The sequence below is a fragment of the Erinaceus europaeus genome, chromosome 15 (assembly GCF_950295315.1).
Source record: "Erinaceus europaeus chromosome 15, mEriEur2.1, whole genome shotgun sequence".
Taxonomy (NCBI): Eukaryota; Metazoa; Chordata; class Mammalia; order Eulipotyphla; family Erinaceidae; genus Erinaceus; species Erinaceus europaeus.
The window spans coordinates 34053421-34073976 of NC_080176.1; the positions used below are offsets into that span (position 1 = coordinate 34053421).

The 20556-nt window shown below is 41.8% G+C and overlaps 1 protein-coding gene across 4 annotated transcripts in view; it reads left to right on the top strand.

Moving 5' to 3' along the window:
* Positions 1-7839: 7839 nt before the first annotated feature.
* The window catches only part of GREB1L (GREB1 like retinoic acid receptor coactivator), a 295678-nt gene continuing 282961 nt past the window's right edge, over positions 7840-20556 (top strand). For all 4 annotated transcript variants that reach the window (XM_060173567.1, XM_060173569.1, XM_060173570.1 and 1 more), the window contains exon 1: positions 7840-8026. The gene's annotated coding sequence lies outside the window, so the exon portion shown is untranslated. The remainder of the gene's footprint in view (positions 8027-20556) is intronic.

The window sequence follows — 20556 nt, forward strand, 5'->3', positions numbered from 1 at the left end:
AGGTGTCTAAGGAAAACTTACTTCCTAATGCTTACTTCAGATGTGACCATGGAGGACCCCAGAGTGTGGGGTCAGTGGTCACAGAAATTAATGCAAAAGGGTGTTCATCCTTGAGAGCAGTAGTGGGACATAAGCAAGGCAGAGGATTATAAAGGCAGGGGATCTTTCCAGTAACTCTAGGGAAGATTCTTTCATTTATATAAATCCTAATTACTGCAGGACTATTTTTTATTTGTTTGTTTGTTTACTGAAGTTGGGTTCTTCTTCTTCTAGCGTTTGCCCTTCTTCCGTAGCCAGTCAACAGCGTCAGGTTGAGCCTGATGTAAAGTTTCAAGACCTCCTTTGAATCTAGAGAGGTGGCAGTCGTTGACTATGTGGGTCATAGTCTGTCTGTAGCCACAGGGGCAGTTCGGGTCGTCTCTGGCTCCCCAGCGATGGAACATAGCGGCGCACTGGCCATGGCCTGTTCGATAGCGATTGAGGAGAGCCCAATCATAATGTGCTAGGTCAAAGCCGGGTTGACGCTTGCAGGGGTCTGTGATGAGGTGTTTGTTCTTTACCTCAGCTGACTGCCAGCTCTGTTTCCAAGAGACTGGAACAGAGAAGTTCAGTGTAGGCGTAGGAGACCAGATTGGGTGATGAGACGTCAAGCGTTGGACAGGGTGGGCGAAGATATCCGCGTGTATTGGCAGGTCCGGTGGAGCATAGACGTGGGAAATGAACTTAGATGATGCCGCATCCTGATGAATATCTGGCGGGGCGATGTTGCTAAGAACTGGCAGCCATGGAACCGGGGTGGAACGGATGGTTCCAGAAATTATCCTCATGGAGGAATATAATTTGGAATCGACCAAGTGGACATGGGGACATACTGGGGTACAGTATTCTGCAGTGGAATAGCATAATGCCAGAGATGATGATCGTAGTGTGGAAGCACTCGCGCCCCATGAGGAGCTGGCCAGTCTTGCAATGATGTTATTCCTCGCACCCACCTTTGCTGCAGTTTTTATGAGATGTTTGTGAAATGACAGAGTGCGATCGAGAGTAACGCCAAGATAGACTGGCTGGGCTTCATGCCGGATTCTCGTATCGCCAAGCTGCACATTAAGCTCACGCGAGGCCGAGGTATGGTGTAGATAGAAAACAGATGATACCGTTTTTGCAGTGCTAGGGATTAGTCGCCATTTTTAACAGTAATCAGATATTAGAGACATGTCTTTCATGAGTGTTTCCTCGAGGATGTCGAACTTTGATGCCTGAGTTGCACAGCAGATGTCATCGGCGTAGATGAACTTCCTTGAAGAAGTTTCTGGGAGGTCATTGATGTAAATATTAAATAGCGTAGGAGCCAGAACAGAGCCCTGGGGGAGGCCACTTGAGACAAGTCTCCATCTGCTAGACTTGTCACCCAGATGTACCCGGAATCTTCTGTTTTGGAGAAGAAACATAGATATAGTGTTGGCCACCCATGGAGGCAGGCATCTTGAGATCTTGACCAGGAGACCACGGTGCCAGACCGTGTCATAGGCTGCTGTGAGATCAACAAAGACAGCACCCGTCTTTAAATTCTTCTGGAATCCATTTTCAATGTAAGTTGAGAGGGCCAGGGCTTGTTCGCAGGTAGATCTTCCTGGGCGGAAACCAGCCTTGGCGGGTGATAGGAATTTCTCTGTAAGATGAGAAATACGTGACAGAAGCAGCCTCTCAAGGAGTTTGTAACACACGGAGAGGAGAGAAATTGGTCTATAGCTGGCAGCCAGTGTTGGGTCTTTCTTTGGTTTCAAAACCAAAGAAATCTAAAGTTGGGTTCTAACGATGGGTATCTCTGAGGCTACCTTTGGTGATCACTGTTGTAGAGAAAAAGTGGTGGAGTTCACGGACAATGACATTCATCACTTTATAGTACTCTGGCCACTATGCATATCTCAATCCACATAGCTGCTCTTTGAGGTATGTGCTATTATGATGTCATTCTTTTCAGATTATTATTTAAGACTTATTTTATATATCACCAGTGAGAAAGATAGAGTATCATATGAGGCAGAGAAAGAAAGAATGACAAATCAGAACACTAGTTGGGTATATGTGGGGCTCAGTATCAAACAGAGAGCCTTAGGCATGAAAATACCTATTTTTAGAGTTATTCCTCTAATAATTATGATACTGAGATAGAATTAATTGGTCAGAGTTACAAATAGGGGCTGCATTGTGGTGCACCTGGTTGAGTGCACACATCATAATGCACAAGCACCCACGTTCAAGCTCCTGGTCCTCAACCGCAGGGTGGGTAGCTTTAATCGTGGTAAGGCAGGTCTAAAGGTTTCTCTGCCCCTCTTCCCTCTCTCTTTCATATTATCTCTGTCTCTATTCAGAATAAATATGATAAGCATGGGAAGTCAGGCGGTAGCACAGTGGGATAAGTGGAGGTGGTGCAAAGCGCAAGGACCGGCATAAGTATCCCCCCGGCTCCCCACCTGCAGGCGAGTTGCTTCACAAGCGGTGAAGCAGGTCTGCAGGTGTCTATCTTTCTCTCCCCCTCTCTGTCTCCCCCTCCTCTCTCCATTTCTCTCTGTTCTATCCAACAACGACATCAATTACAACAATAATAACTACAGCAATAAAACAACAAGAGCAACAAAAGGAAATAAATAAATTAAAAATATATAATAAATATATATTAATATCTATTTATTTCCTTTTTGTTGCCCTTGCTGTTTTTAGTTTGTTGTTATTGATGTCATTGTTGTTGAAATAAAAATATTTTTATGGAGTCGGACAATAGCACAGCAGGTTAAGTGGCATAAAGATCCCAGTTCAACCCCTGGGCTCCCCACCTGCAGAGGAGTCGCTTCACAAGCAGTGAAGCAAGTCTGCAGGTGTCTATCTTTCTCTCCCCCTCTCTGTCTTCCCATCTTCTCTCCATTTCTCTCTGTGCTATCCAACAACGACTACAACAATAAAAAACAAGGGCAACAAAAGAGAATAAATAAATATTAAAAATATTTTTAAAAAGTTACAAGTAGGTGAAATCTTGAATCTGGGATTTTAAACTACGGAACCTAACTCCAGAATGTTCACTCTAAAAAAATATTTTATTTAGTAACCAGAGAGGACTGGGAGAGAAAGAGAGAGGAAGGGAGGGTAGGAGGGAGGGGGATGGGAGAGAGAGAGAGAGAGAATTAACTCAGTTAATTCTCTGAGAATTCTCTGAGAGAGTACAACTCCAGCACAGCCAAAGCTGTGGACTGAATTCAGGACTTGAGAGTACAATGTTTCACCCATTGATCCACCTGATGTACCCAGAATGTCTACTCTAAAGCCTATTTATTTATCTACCTACCTACTATTTATATATTTAAGTTATTTATTTGCTCCACGTTTGTCACTGGGGCTTGATGCCTGCACCATGAATCCACCACTACTGCTGATCATTTTCTTTTTTCCCCCACTCATTCATTTTACTTATTATTTTTTTAAAAAAGACTAGATTACAATATTGTAGGATTACAGGGTATCTTTCCACACCACACCATCCACCAGAGTTGTGTATCCCTACCCTCCCACTTTTTTTTCTTTTAATTATTTTTTTATTAGGACAGAGAGGAATTGAGAGGAGACAAGAGGAGTAGAGAAGAAGAAAGAGAGACACCTACAGTACTACTTCACCACTCATGAAGCTTCATCCCTGTAGGTGGTGAGTGGGGGTACAAACTCAGGTCCTTGTACATGGTAATGTGTCTGTTCAACTGTGTGCACCACTGCTTGGAAATTTACTGGGCATTACAAAGAATATATAAACTCTAAAGGAGAGACAAAGAATATATACAAATAAATTTAAGGTGAAGAAATATGTGAAGAAAGGGCATTCAGATGTCTTCAATTTTCCAGAATATAGATATTACTAAAACTTTTTATTTTATTTAGTTACTTTTAAGTACTGCACTGCTCAGTTCTGGCTTGTGGTGATGCTGAGAACTAAACCTGGTACGTTTAGTGCCTCTAGAATGAAAGCCTTTTAGCATAACTATACTATTATGCTATCTCCCCAGCTCAATACCCGAACCTTTTAACCCTGTTAGGGACTTGTTTACTGATGAACCACCAATTCCCACTATACCATCTGGCTCACAGTAGGTGCTCAATAAATATTTGTCGGCTAAAGGATAAATAGCAGAGTCCTATAACATTAGTGTAAGGTCCTCAAAAGACAGTGGCAAATTTACCTTCACATCTGAGAGTATAGTCTGCTTAGGACTCAACAAATGGTCCTTGAAGTACACTGTAGGAAAACAGCACTATGATTTTACTCTGAGGCTGCTCACTGTTCTCAGGTGTGTCCTCTCTCTCTCTCTCTCTTCTCTCTCTTCTCTCCTCTCTCCTCTCCTCTCCTCTCCTCTCCTCTCCTCTCCTCTCCTCTCCTCTCCTCTCCTCTCCTCTCCTCTCCTCTCCTCTCCTCTCCTCTCTCCACCGCTCTCTCTCTTCCTCATAGAAAAGATCTATTTATTTATTTGCAGCCTCGGAGGTGATTAGTGTATAAGTGTGGGACTCTCAAGCATGAGGCCATGAGTTCAATCCCCAGCAGTACTCTGGTTCTTTTTCTTCCTCTCTAATTAGTAAATGAAAACTTTTAAAAATGATTCATTTATCTATGAGTGAGAACCAGAGCATCACTGTGGCATATGCAATGTGGGGGATCAAATTCAGGACCTAGTCCTTGAGAGTACAGCACTTTATCCATTGTGCCACTTCCCAGGTCTAAGTTGCTTTTTCATTCTTGCCTTTTTCATCTCTCCAACTCTGTAGTCCTTGTGAAAGGTTGGATTTTTCTTTTATTTGTTTATTTATTCATTCCATTTTTGTTGCCCTTTTTATTGTAGTTATTATTGTTGATGTCATTGTTGTTGGATAGGAGAGACAGAGAGAAATCGAGAGAGGAGGGGAAGACAAAGAGGAGGACAGAAAGATAGATACCTGCAGACCTGCTTCACCACTTGTGAAGCGACTCCCCTGCAGGTGGGGAGCCGGGGGCTCAAACCAGGATCCTTTTGCCGGTCCTTGTGCTTTGCACCACCTGCGCTTAACCCACTGCTCTACTACCCAACTCCCTTACAGGTTGGATTTTTCAAAAGTAAACAAATAAACCCAAACACATACAAAAAAATCTCATCAGCTTTAACTTCTTGTGAGCTTAGATTATAGTCACAAAGTGAACTTGATATACCAGGTTTCTACTTACTATCTTCTTCATATATACCAATTCTCATAGTGAGTTTGATAACAATGGATTCCTTCTTGATATTGACCTAACTATAAGTCAACTTCGCCTTTCTATCAATATGCCATGGTTACCTAAAATAAAATCACATTGACTAAATATAATTTATTACGTCTACATTGTGTGCAAAAATAAGCTGAAGAAGCACAGTGGTAACTGAGAAAGTCAGGTTCCCTGTCCATGTAGTACACAATTTTCCATGTATCTTTAAAGGTCAGAGACTAAAAATTTCAATATTAAAACATTTAAAAAATATTCTGGGGAGTCGTGCGGTAGCGCAGCGGGTTCAGCGCAGGTGGCGCAAAGCACAAGGAGCACAAGGACCGGAGGAAGGATCCCGGTTTGAGCCCCGGCTCCCCACCTGCAGGGGAGTCGCTTCACAGGCTGTGAAGCAGGTCTGCAGGTGTCTGTCTTTCACTCCCCCTCTCTGTCTTCCCCTCCTCTCCCCATTTCTCTCTGTCCTATCCAACAACGATGACATCAATAATAACTACAACAATAAAACAAGGACAACAAAAGGGAATAAATAAATAAATATAAAAAAATTAAAAAAAATATTCTGGAGTCTGGGAGATAGTGTAATGGTTGTGCAAAAAGACTTCTATGTCTGAGATTACCAAATCCCAGGTTCAGTAATGGGCACCACCATATGTCAGAGCTGAACAGTGCTTTTGTAAATAAATACATTAAAAATATATACTTTAAATGAAAAAATTGGCTGTTAGTCCCTATAGGGGGCAAAGTGGTTTTTTAAATAAAACAGTGGAGGAGGAGAGAAGACAAGTCACACCTTCAAGAAATCTCTTTTGCTAATCACAATTGAATCATACTTCCCTTAAACTGCTTTCTGGTGATTGCAGACTTCTAGTCAATTCCCTCTTTGTAAAACAAAACAGGAGAATACACATTTCACTTCTTTAAAAAAAATCGATCAAGCAAATAAACTGTACAGTCCTAGAGGTCATATGAGGTCTTTAATTTATCTACTATAATTGAAACAAAAAATACAATAAAACATGATAGTACAATAACAGTATTTGGTTACCAGTTTGCTCAGCCCAGGCACCCCCATAGTGCTCAGGAACAAGCTGAGTTACCTGGAGTTAGTAGACTTGCTCCAGAAACACTAAAAATAGATAAAAATTTCTTTATCTAGATTCTTTTTGCCACACCCAACATCAAGCTGCTTCTAGAATGAGCAATCCAACTCATAAAGAAGCCTAGTTGCTGGCGTCTGGTAGCAATGACACTTAAAAAAAAAAAAAAAAGAAAGAAAAAGAAAGAGAAAAAAGGGAGTCAGGAGGTAGTGCAGCGGGTTATGCGCACGTGGCACGGGGTAAGGATCCCGGTTCGAGCCCCTGGCTCCTCACCTGAGGGGAGTTGCTTCACTGGCAGTGAAGCAGGTCTACAGGTATCTATCTTTCTCCTTCTGTCTTCCCCTCCTCTCTCCACTTCTCTCTGTCCTATCCGACAACAATGACATCAACAACAACAATAATAATAACCACAACAACGATTTAAAAAAGAAAGAGCAACAAAAGGGAAAAAAATAGCCTCTAGGAGCAGTGAATTCGTGGTGCAGGCACCGAGCCCCGGCAAAAAAGAAAAAAGAAAAATGGAAAAGAAAGAGCTACATCTCTAAGAGAGAGAGAAGAAAAAAACAAGACAAAGAAACCCCAAAACGCCAGGCATGAAAACTGGAGCCAAATCGGTCACAATCTGATCACAGCACGTCACTGAGAACGTTGGTTCCAGCAGTGCCCACAGGCCCAGGACCCGGTACAAGTAGCGGTTTGGGGTCTGGGGGAGGCTGCCTGGGAGTTGGGCGAGCGAGTCCTTGAGCGGCCTGCCCGGAGACCGGAGGGAGAGCTCACCTCGCCCGCGAGAAGCGGGAGTCTGACCCCAGTGCTAGCATTTGTTTGGTTTTGTCCCCGTCCTCCCTCCGCTCTACCTTTTTTAATGCAAAAGGCCAAAGGTTTTTGGCCCACCATTACCCAGGCTGAGTTCATGCTTAGGGCCTGTCACTGTTGTCCAGTGGACAAGAGAAATCATCCGCTGTGAAAAACAGTGGACTAAGCCTCCTCCCTCTGTGTCTGTGTCTGTCTCTCGGGCTGCGCGCGTAAACCTCACAGGGGATGGGGGTGGTCGCTCCTCTTCCCAAGGACCTTTTCTTCACTACCACTCTCCATACCCCGGGCCCACACATCCTGTGTGCAGGGGGCTGGGAAATGGCTCGAGCACAGCGGACTGCCGGCTGCAGTCTGGGTGTGGGTGCCGGCGCGTGGGTCTGAACACGGAGCCCGCAGCCTCAGGGAGCCAGGGCGCTCGGAGCCACTCTTGGCGGGCGCGGAGGCCGAGTGAGGCCGGGAGGCGGAGTGGGGGAGGGGATCCGCGGGCCCCTGCAGCTGAGGTTGTGGGGAAGCGGGAGGGGCAGCACCTGAGGAATCCGCCTCCGGCCGCGGCGGCCGCGCCTCGCTCCGCCCCGGGGAACTGAGCGCTGCGAGCGCGCCCGCCAGAGACGCCAGCCGGCGGCGGCGCTAGCACCTCGGCTGGGCGGGGCGGGGCGGCGCGGCGCGGCGCGGCGCGGAGCGGAGCGGCCCCAGCGAGCGAGCTAGGGAGCGAGCGCAGCGCTGGGACTCGGACTGGGGCTGGGGATCGAGCCCCGGCGAGGCGAGGCGAGGCGAGGCGAGGGCCACCTTCTGGTCCTCCGCTTTCGCGCCCCGCCAGCGCCAGGGCCAGGGCCTGCGCCAGGTGAGCGACTGCGGGGACTGCGGGACCCGGGTGCGGGAGGCGGGGAGCCGAGCGGAGAGAGTAGAGGTCGCGAGCCGGGCGCGAGTGCTCGCCTCTGCCCGGCAGGAGCTGCCCTTTGGCGTGCTGTGGACACGCTACCTGCGTGGGGAAAGGCTGTGCCTGATTTTTTTCTTTATTATTACTATTTTTTTCCTGGATGGAAGGAGGGCGGGATGGGGGTTGAGCGCGAGCGTGTTTCCGTGGCGGGGGCAGCGCCGGTGCCAGCCCTCGGTCCCAAGCCCTGTATCTTCCCGCCGCTTCGCGTAGCCCCCTCAGGGCTCCCAGCCGGTGATCGGCGTCCGGAGGCCAAAGGCCTGTCATCCCCGACTCTAGCCGCTGCCTTTGTGGCGGGAGCCCGGGGAGGCGGGCGGGCGGCAGGTAGGGCCGCAGAGGTGACTAGGAAGATGGAGAGGGCTCGGCTTGGGGAAACTGCGGGCGGCAGCGCGGCTGGGTTTATGCTCAGTGCCCATGGCTTATTTTCTGCACACCAGTGTCACTTTGTCCCCCGCACGCGCGTGTCTTTCGGCCACCAGCCCCTTCCCCTCCCCTGTGAGCGGCCGAGGACCTCTCCTTATGAATGAGACACAAAGGGCTGCGTTGACAGCCAGCCCTGACGCGGGGAGTGGGCGAGCTGAGCTGTGCGCCCTGGCGGGGCAGTGATAATGAGGCACTCGGTTAAAGTACATCAGTACATCGGTTTGTCTCCCTAGCTCCATTAAAAGAAAATCATCTGTGTAGATTCTGTTTGTGGGCTTCTCAGTTCAATGAGGCTAGTGAGATCCCACAATTCATCCGCATGGCAACAGCTCTTGTCTCCTACTGAGGGGCACGAGTCCGGGACAAACTTCTCAGTCGTGGTTTTCCCCTCTGAATGTGGTTGTTACAAGAGCCTCATGCCGGCCCCCTGTCCTCTTAAAACAGGAACCAAGTTTTAATTTCTACTGTTCACGTCATTACAGGACCCCTTCCCATTGAGATGGGAAATCCTATTTAGAATCCCCTTTTAAAATCTTCCACTTAAGTAAAGGGAAGAGCTTTTCTGCATACGATTTTTGAATGAAATATCTCTTTTTAAAGCCTCATTATTTTTGTACCTTTTCTTAAATTTAAACCTGGGGTTCTGCCTTGAGTTTTGTTTGTGATTGTGTTGGTTTTTTTTCTAACCAAGTCCTTCTATATGATCTCACAGATTGAATACTGAAGGTTTATTTAAATAGCATTAAAGCATGCTTGGTTGAACAATATTTGGTAGTAAAATTGCCTTCATATAGCACGTTTTAAAAGGAGGTTTAGATGAACAAATATAAAAAAATAATATACATAGTGAAAAAAATGTCGAACAGCAGTGTAAAGTCAGCCTCTTTCTCCCATCCTATTCTCTCAATATCTTCCTCCTTAGTAGCAGTCACCGTTGCCAATTTCAGTCTTTCATAAGCCTATTGAGATGAAGTTACATTACAAAAATAAATGATGAATACAACCAAATATAAGTAAAAGTTGAATACATCAGTGATGAAGGCTATTACTTTGGTGTACACTTATGGCATTAGAAACTTTCACTTGACATAAGGTCAGTTAAAGTGCTTAAACTTTACAAGTATTCAATGGAAATCATACTCACCAACCTCCTAATTTCATCATCTTTGTTGAATATTTCTTCCATCTTGGAATTCTTTATGAACTAGAGAGAGAGAACTATAGACTATGAGCTAGTGTAGTGCATATCTGAAGACATTGAAAGGACATCTGTATACTCTTATTGGCATGACAACATACAACTTTCAGTGGTAAGGGAGAAACACAAAGGTCAAGTTTAAGGAATTTGGTCACATCTTTTAATTTTAGGCCTAGATTTGCCATATACTAGCTAAATCAACTTTTTTTTTGAAGGGGTATGGTACTTTTGTTTCCCCTTAGTCAAATAAAGGAATTGAATTATTTAGTTTCTGAGAGTCCTTCTAATCCCCACATTCCATGTTTAAAATAGTTCTTCAGGTCTCCTAGTACTGACTAAAGAATACCCTGTTGGACCTGTGTGTATTAGAAGGTAGCCCCTCCCCCAAAAAAATCCCAAATGATACATTTATAAAAGGGAAGTTGGAGAAATTTAAGCAACATCCCCACTCTTCAAGAGATTGACATTCCCATTCTTAAAGAGATTGAAATCTTTGGGAAATAGCCACTTCACTTTCCTACAGTGTATCTGCTTGTGCTACCAATACAGAACCAACCCCTGTGTTGAATGGCCTCACCAAGGAGAGTGAATTCTCAGCTCATTGGGCCATTTTTAGGGAAATTGCTGCAGCCAAATAGTTTCTATCTTTGAGATAGTGAAAATAGTGTTTACTTGGCTACTTCAAAAGAACAAGACATAATTTAATTAGCAACTTAAAAGTATTTAGATCAGTATTGCAGTTTCTTGAAGAAATCAGTTTCTTGAAGTCAAGAAATTTTAGTTACTTTGTATTTACCGAGAGGTTATGCTTTTGGTAGAAAACTTTTCTAAGCTCTAAAACACCTGCAACCTCTGGGCTAATGATTTCTTGGTGTGTGCAGGGAGTTGAGGAGTGATTGCAAGGCTACGAGAAAGTAAAAAAAAAAAAAAAAGTGGGGGTGCGGTGACAGGGAGGTGGGGGCGGGGGAGGTGGGGCAGTGGTGCGCCAGGTTGAACATTCATGTTATTATCAAGTGCCTGGGTCCAAGCCCCTGCTCATTTGCAGGGAGGGACACAGCAGTGAAGCAAGTCTGCAGGTGTCTTTCTCCCTCTATCTTCTCCCCAACCCCAATTTTTCTTTGTCCAATTAAAAAAATATATAAAACGTGGCCACTGGGTCCATAGTATTAGGATCAAGAGTCCCAGCGATAATCCTGGTGGGAATAATAAAAATAAAGTTAAAAAATAATCAGCTGATTTTAGTTATTATATATTATTTCAACTAAGGAATTTTAAACGTACATTCACTGTAAGTTGTCAAGAAAATTTTGTATTTTGTGGCATTTAAAGCTTAGGGGGGTTGGCAGGTGGTAGCGAGCCTACTGGGTTCAAGCCCCGGTCCCCACCTGCAGGGGGAAGGTCAGCTTTTTGAACAGTGAAGCAGTGCTGTAGGTATCTCTCTCTCACTCTCTCGCCTTTCCCTCTCCATTTCTCTCGGTCCTAATCAATTAAATACAATATTTTAAAAAGACATTTAAAGCTTCACATTAAGTTTATTACATATGAATTTTCACATGAGAAAGAGGAAAGAGAAACCAGAACCGTAGGCTGGTGGTACATGTGGTACATCAAACCAGGACACTCATACGTGCAACTCTAATGCTCTCTACCAGTTGAACTATTTCTCCAAGTGCTAAAGGTTCACTCATACTTTAAGAAACTTCAAAATATTAGTTTTGTTTCTTTAAATAAACATACTTTAAGACTGAAATCGGACCAGTCAATGGCACAACCAGTTGAGTGCACACATTACCATGATCAAAGACCTGGGTCCAAACCCTGGGTCCCCACCTGTGGTACAAGGAAGAAGCTTCAGAAGTGGTGAATCAGTGCTGCAGCCATCTCTCTTTCTCTTCCCTTCTCCCCTCTCAATTTTTCTGTGAACTATAAAATAAAAAGAAAGAAGAGGGAAAAAAGAAAAAAAGGAAAAGAATGTCCACCAGGAATGGTGAATTTGTTGAATAGGCACCAAGACAAATAAATAAACTTCAGAACTACCAATAAAAATATTATATATTTTGATTAAGCCAATTAACACGATTGGGATAAGAATGTGACCTGATAAATAGATTTCTGTGGGTACATAGAATAATCCTGATTGACAAAAGCAAATGAAAATTGAGTACTAGCATTGAAAGTCTCTAAAATTGAATACTTTTTTTTCCCAGTTTTCTTCTCAGTATCACACTATGAGTATTTTTTTACATTATTATTATTGTTATTTTATAGAGACAGAACTACAGAGAGTTAGGAAGAGAGTGAAAGAGATCACAGTACTAAAGCTTGCTTGACTGGACTCATACCTGGGTCATGAACATGGCAAAACAACACATTATCCAAGTGAGCTATTTTGCCAATCCAGAATATTTATTTTGTAAATATCTTATGCTGTAAATAATTTTGCTTCAATTTTTCATAAATATTTTTCTGTATAATAATTTACTCAATTAATGTATGTAGTTTATTAGCCCTCTGCTATTTGGGGGATTTTTTCAGTATTTTAAAAATATAGAATGCTGAGAGTATAGACTGACCTGCCAATATCCATGTCCAATGGAGAAGCAATTACAGAAGCCAGAACCCCCACTTTCTGTACCCCAAAAAGAATTTTGATCCATACTTCCAGAGAGGGAGAAATGTCAGGGAAAGATGAGCAGAGGGCTCTGAATTCCAATTTCATCAGGACCCTGAAAGAGAAGAGGAAAAAAGGATACTTGGAAGTAGTAAAGAGGGGGAGGTGTGACTTAGAAAAGAAGGCCAAAAAAGAGAGAGAGAGAGAGAGAAGGCAAGACCATAGAAAAATATGGACAAAATAATAATGATAATATTGTATTTATACTTATAGAAGTAATGGTCAACCCATAGTTGTGATCTTAGGAGAACTACTGCAGTTTTCAATGCAGAGAATGGGGATGTGGAGGTCTGGTGGTGGGAAAAGCCATCTTATACTTTTTAAAATTAATATTAAGTCACTAATAAAAATATAGAATGAACATCTCATGAATGAAATTTTATTTCTTTTTAAAACTTTCTTTTTTAAATTTTTATTTATTCCCTTTTTGTTGCTCTTTTTGTTTTATTGTTGTGGTTATTGCTGTTCTTATTGATGTCGTCATTGTAGGATAGGACAGAGAGGAATCGAGAGAGGAGGGGAAGACAGAGAGGGGGTGAGAAACATAGACACCTACAGACCTGCTTCACCGCCTGTGAAATGACTCCCCTTCAGGTGGGGAGCCAGGGGCTTGAACCGGGATCCTTACGCTGGTTCTTCCGCTTGGCGCCACCTGCGCTTAACCCGTTGCACTACCACCTGACTCCCTTTAAAACTTTCTTCAGAGGCAGTATAGTGTAGTTGCACCACATGGTTGGGCTCTAACATTAAAGTTTTGAGTTCCAAATGTAACTATCACTTTTTGTAATTTTGGGAAAGTAACATTTTTCTCAGAACTTTAGCTTATTTTAAAACAGATATTGTAATAACATTCTACAGAGTTGCTAAGATGCAAAACCATAACAAATTAAAGTACAAACATTGCATTTATTTATTTATTTATTTATTTATTTTAAAAAAGGAGACATTAACAAAACCATAGGACAAGAGGGGTACAACTCCATACAATTCCCACCACCAGATCTCTATATCCCATCCCCTCCCCTGATAGCTTTACTATTCTTTATCCCTCTGGGAGTATGGACCCAAGGTCATTGTGGGATGCAGAAGGTGGAAGGTCTGGCTTCTGTAATTGCTTCCCTGATGAACATGGGCATTGACTGGTTGATCCATACTCCCAAGCCTGCCTCTCTCTTTCACCAGTAGGGTGGGTCTCTGGGGTAGTGGAGCTCCAGGACACATTGGTGGGGTTGTCTATCCAGGGAAGTCTGGTTGGCATCATGCTGGCATCTGGAACCTGGTGGCTGAAAAGAGAGTTAACATACAAAGCCAAACAAACTGTTGAACAATCATGGACCTAAAGGCTGGAATAGTGTAGATGAAGTGTTGGGGGGTACTCACTGCAGACTATTGTGTACTTTTGCTTTCAGGTATATAATTTGCCCTAGTTTATGGATACGTGTGAACAAAGGCTCTATCTCAAGAGGACCGATCTGTATCTAGGTTTTGGGACTTTGTTAGGAAGTGACCCGCCTGGAATGGAGTTAGAGAATACTATGAAAGTAAAGGTCTCACCCGAGTAATGAAGCTGAAAGGTTGTCGTTCCATACCTGATGTCTCTGGACACAGTCTGAAGTGAAGCATGCTGAGGTGGTGCATTGATTAGGTTGGGATTGGCGGATGCAATATTTATTTGGTATGAATGAAGAGAAGCATGCAGGAAAGTGCGCCCCACCCTAAGGTTCCAGGACTGGGGAAAATAAAGGCTCTATAGTGGAAATTTGAGGTTCCTGCTGTCTTAGGGTTCAAGAAGACAATAGATCATTATTGTTATAATCACATTGTTTGGTAATTGGGTTAACTTGGAAAAATCCCTTTGTTAGGATTTGCTATATAATACCCAGTATCACCATAATCTATGTCCTTTGACATTATTTGTATATAGCTGTGCCACCGGTTGCTTCTGTTCTCCCTGGTCTAGGCTTTTGAGAGAGTCAACATATCAAAGACTCAGCCTACAAACATTGCATTTTTATTAGGAAAAATTCAGATGTCTGACAGTGTCTAAATTACTGACCAACAGGATTATATAAGAGTAGCATCATTAATGTGCTTATGTCATTTTAAAAGCATATTAAAGTTAATATTTTTGACTAATTTGATCAGTGTAAATTGTATCCCTTTATTTTCTTTTTTTTAAATTTATTTATTCCCTTTTGTTGCACTTGTTGTTTTGTTGCTGTAGTTATTATTGTTGTTGTTATTGATGTGGTCATTGTTGGATAGGACAGAGAGAAATGGAGACTGGAGGGGGAGACAGAGAGGGGGAGAGAAGGACACCTGTAGACCTGCTTCACTGCTTGTGAAAGGACTCCCCTGCAGGTGGGGAGCCGGAGTTTGAACTGGGATCCTTACGCAGGTCCTTGAGCTTTGTACCACGTGCGCTTAACCCACTGCACTACTGCCCGACTCCCCCTTTATTTTCTTTTGCCTTTCTTTAAAAAATTTTTTTTTCAATTTCTTCAATTTTTAAAATATTCTATTTATTTATCAATGAGAGGGATAGGAGGAGAGAAAGAGAAAGAACCAGACATCACTCTGATACATGTGCTGCTGGGGATCGAACTCAGGGCCTATGCTTGGGAGTCCAATGCTTTATCTACTGCGCCATCTCCTGGACCACTCTTTTGTCTTTCATTGCTGTTGTGTACAATAAAGGATTTTTTTTTTCCAATAGTACTGCTACAGTTTTCTTTCTTTCTTTCTTTTTTAAAGATTTTTATTTATTCATTAACGAGAAAGATAGGAGAGAGGGAAAGAAGCAGACATCACTCTGGTTCATGTGCTGCCAGGGATTGAACTCTGGACATCCTGCTTGATTTAGCCACTGCACCATCTCCTGGACCACCTGCTACAGTTTTCTAAGTTGAATGGTGGAAGCTTCATTGCCTCAGTCATTTTGAAGTTAACTATTAGATGGGTATTAGGATGAATCAGTTATAACACTCATGAAGAGTGAGCCTAATTTCCTACTTGATCTTTTAAATTAAGTGCAGTTTTCTTGTAGTCACTTTATGGTAACTTTTATTAGTTCTGATTTTAAATCTTAGAAAAGTAGCAGTTAAAGTTAGTTAATAAATAATATCATAATATCAGTCCTAGTTAAGTTAAAATGTAATCCTTTCTTTTTTTCTGTTGGGACTGATTTATACAAGCGTTACTATGATTATAATTTGGTAGATTTTTACTAGGAATATTTCTCAAAACTTGCAGAAAAATCAGAGAAAGTTTCATGACTCTTAATTATGGTATCTTTTGGTTACAAATGGGTAGTGAAACTGTGCCCTCTCATTTGAGTTCTGATGTAGTCAAGGTAATTTAGAGTACACAAAAGCATGCCCTTGTAAGTTCTGGAGTTCCAGCAGCCCTGAAATTTCGGACAAACACATACCCAACATGGATAACAGCAGCCTTTGTGCTGCTGAGCCCCAGGAGGGCTCCTGTTGTGTAGTGTTCCTGCCCTCCCATTCTTGACTGACTGGTGGTAGCAGCTCCTCTAAATCCAGATGTGAAGCATCTACAGGGATTCTTCTCTTCTACCCGACTCTGTCTTTATACTACTTACCCCTTCAGCACTTTTTTCTTTTTTTGTTCTGTGTATGACAAATCCACTATCTTTTCAAGGTTGTGGTTTCAGATATTATTTTTTATTTTTCTCTGTTCTTGAGTGTCATCAGCTATCCCTGCAGAAGAGTCTGTAGTCATGATTAGTGTAGATTAACACTTAATCAGCACTTGATAAATGTTTGTTGCTGTGAACTTTATCTTATATGGTCTGTCTGTTTCTGTATGGTTGTATTTTATAGTACTGATCTGGAGTAGTAAACTCCAGTTGTGTCTTGGATTGCTCTGTTTGTCTATATCATCAAAGTTAGGAGCCAGGAAATCTGCTTGTTCTAGTTCTTTTAACTTGTATATTTAGAGTAGTACTTTTTCCTCTATAAAATGGGATTAACAATAACTGACCTAAATACCAGTTTACTGCATTGAATTATTGTAAAATGAAATAGTAAACATGAAAAATATTTAGAAAAAAGTTACCTGTGAATTCATATTATGTTATCAAAATGATACCTTACTACACTTCTTGAAATGTCCATATCTTTGAGAAAATTTCATCCTAATACAGAGTTGCACTTGGAGTTTGGGGTTAGATGAAAACTTGCAGAGATTAACCCAAAATACTTAATTATAAATGCTGGAGGTAGGGTTTACTAATCTTCATTTTAATAACCCTTCTGAGGTTGACCCATTACTCTAGGAATAGGAAAAGTTAATAACCACTGGAAAAGTATTTTCCTAGTCATTCAATATTATTTGTAAAACAATCTGTGAATATCATATAATTACTTTTGTGTGCTAAGTACGGAATAAATTAGCTTTTATTAGTACTTATTTTTTTTCTTTTTTTTTTCCTCCAGGGTTATTGCTGGGACTCAGTGCTTGCACTGTGAATCCACTGCTCCTGGAGGCTATTTTTTTTCCTTTTGTTGCCATTGTTGTTATTATTGTTGTTGTTATTGCTGTCATTGTTGTTGGATAGGACAGAGAGAAATGGAGGAGGGGAAAACAGAGAGGGGGAGAGAAAGATAGACAGCTGCATACCTGCTTCACTGCTTGTAAATTGACACCCCCCTGCAGATGGGGAGCCAGGGGGCTCAAACCAGGTTCATTATGCCAGTCCTCGGGCTTTGCCCCATGTGCGCTTAACCAGCTGCGCTACCACCTGGCCCCCAGTACTTTCTTTTTTTTCATCACCAATGTTATCTATGGGGCTTGGTGCCAACACTCCAAATCCACTCCTAGTGGCCACTTTTTTTCTTCTATTTTGTTTGTGATAGGACAGAGAAATTGAGAGGGGTGGAAAAGATAGGGAGAAAGAAAGACACCTACAGGTCTGCTTCACTGCTCATGAAGCATCCCACCTGTAGGTGGGGAGTAGGGTCTTGAACCCAGGTCCTTGAATATGATAATAAGTGCACTTAACTGGGTAACCACCACCTAGCCCCCTGCTTTTTGGTTTTTAACCTTTCAAAACTTAAGTCAGAGCAGGAACCATGAATCTGATGCTTCTAGGGACCAATCAGGCAATTTCAGTGAAGAAAGCAAGACAACAAGAAAACCCTAGAGGATGATGAGTTCTGGTGGGCAAGAAAGTCTAACAGTGACAGAATTTCTAAAGCTTCTCTGATTTTTGCCCTGTGGGAACATAGGTCATTGTTGCCAGATCATTTGATTTTTCAAGTGGAGCTGGAAATTAATGGTTTATATGAATTTAAATGTTGACAATAAAATTTAAATACTACACGTGACCTAGCAAAGCAAATTTGGAAACCAACTAATTTTTAACCTCTCATCTAATTAAATAATTAGAGAAATGCATATGAAAATCATCTACTTTTCCTTTCTTTTCTTCTTCTTCTTCTCTCTCTCTCTCTTTTTTCTTTTTGCTATGTCTCAGTGCCTGCACTACATATGAATCCACTGCTCCTGGTAGCCAGGTTTTCCTTTTTTAATTTTTTATTGGGTAGGACAGAAAGAAATTGAAAGGAGAGGGGGAGATAGGAAAAGAGAAAGAGAGACACCTTTACCAATTGTGAAGTGTCCCAGCTACAGGTAGGGGGCTAGAGGCTTGAATCCATATCCTTGAGCAGGTCCTTGAGCTTAGAACCATGTGCACTTAACTGGGTACACCACTGCCCACCCCAAAAATCGTATACTTTTCAACTTTCATATTATAAAATTCAGTACATTGATAGCATTTAGTATTGGCAATTGAAAATGACTATTGTTATACTGTTAAAATGATAGTAAGCACAGCTGGGAAAATGGTTAAACTGATAGAGCATGGGACTTTCATGCTTTTCTCCCCCCCCATCCTCTTTCCTCTCTCTCTGTCTCCCTCTGCCTCATGTGACAACTTCAAGTTGTAAAAGTATCATCTGAGTTACTGCTAGAATTTCAGAATTGAAGACTCCATTGCGGACCTACTGAATTAGAATCTTTGACAGGGCCCAGAGATCTACGCACTGTTAAACTCTGCCTCCTGTCACCAAAATACATCAAGCTTCGTTTGTTTTATTATTATTATTTTTTAAGATTTTATTTATTTATTTATTTATTTATGAGAAAGATAGGAGGAAAGAGAGAAAGAACCAGATATCACTCTGGTACATGTGCTGCCAGGAATTGAACTCAGGACTTCATGGTTGAGAGTCCAATGCTTTATCCACTGTGCCACCTCCTGGACCACACTATTATTTATTTATTTTTTAATATTTTATTTATTTTAATGAGAGAAAAACACAGAAAGACCAGCTCTGATTTGAGGTAGTGCTGAGGATTGAACCTGATAACTCATAGCCTCAAGCATGAAAGTCTTTTACATAACCATTATGCTGTCTCCCCAGCCCTAATTTTATGTATTTGATAGAGACAATTTGTTATATTTTATTTATTTATTTATTTAAAAATATTTATTTATTTATTGAGAGAGAAACAGAACATCACCCTGACATATGGTGATAGAGAGTGAACTCAAGACCTCAGTGCATGTAAGTCTATCAGTCTAATCATTGTGCTGCTCTAGTGTTGCAAGGATGTTGTATTTTAAATAGTGGAAAATGCTAGGGGAAAAATGAAATAGAAGGAAAATTAGACAGTGAGATGGGTTCATTACTCTATATAATTCTGCTTCACACTGAGAAGTGACACCTGCTAGGAGCTGAACTGTTGTGGAATTTAGAGTAAGAGGATTGTCTGTTGTGAGAAGGGTAACCAAGGAGGCCAGTGACACTGAAGGAAATAAGCAAGGAAGAGTGAGTGGGGATTAGGTCAGAAAGGTAATCGAGATCTTTTAACTTTAAAATGCTTTGTTCTCTTTAGTATACCACACTCTTGGAATTCTTTGGCTAATCAGTTTGTAAAAAGATCAGACATTCCTGAATTCACTGTTTTCAGTGTGATCTGTCAACACCTGACTGACCTACCTGGGGTGCTTGTTAAATGCGGATTCTTGGATTCTTGGTCTCGACCTACTAAATAAAAGTTTTGGGGGTGGGATCCCAGAATGTACATTCTAACATTTTCCCAGGTGCTTATTATGGACTCAAAAGTTCTAGAAGCACTCCTAATATTTATCATTCTCTAAGTTAATTTTTTAAGTAAATGTGACTAAAATTGTCACCATTACGTAAATGAAGTCATCATGTACAGATATAATTGGTGTAATGTCTTGTTTATTCACTGATTTTTAAACTGATTAAGTTAACCCAACTTGTAGTAAGTTTATATATATGTGAATAGTCAGGGAACTATAAGACTATTAGAACAATTTTCACTTCCCTTTTTTAAATATTTTATTTAAATAAGAGGAAGACCAGAGCACTGCTTAGCTCTGGTTCATGGTGGTGCTGGAGATTGAGCCTGGTACCGTAGAACTTCACACATGAAAGCCTTTTTTTTTTTTTAACTTTATTTTATTTGATAAAACAAAGAGATTGAAAAGAGGGAGGAGGTAATGAGGGAGAGAGAGAGAGAGAGAGAGAGAGACCCCGACCTGCAGCACTGCTTCACTGCTCATGAGGCTTTCCCCCTGCAGGTTGGGACCAGGGACTTGAACCCAGGTCTTGTGCATGGTAATACATGCAGTTAACCAGGTGCACCACCACCCATCTTCCGTATACATGAAAGCCATTTACATAACCATTATGCTATCTCCCCAGTTCAGCTTTCACTCTTATTAAAGGATTAAGGAATCTTTTCACTTTAGGATTTTTATCATTCAATCTGTTCTCTGCTTTGGAAAGAGTGCATTTAAATTTACTTGATTTTTTTTAATCACTTTTTTTTTTTAATTTTAGAAATGTTGAACAAATGAGTACTTTTTTTTTTTTTTTTGCCTCCAGGGTTATTGCTGGGGCTCGGTGCCTACACCACGAATCCACTGCTCCTGGAGGCCATTTTTTCCCTTTCATTGCCCTGGTTGTATTTTTTTTATCGTTGTTGTTGTTACTATTATCATTGTTATTGATGTCATTGTTGTTGGATAGGATGAAGAGAGGAGGAGAAGATAGAGGGAGAGAAAGATAGACACCTGCAGACCGG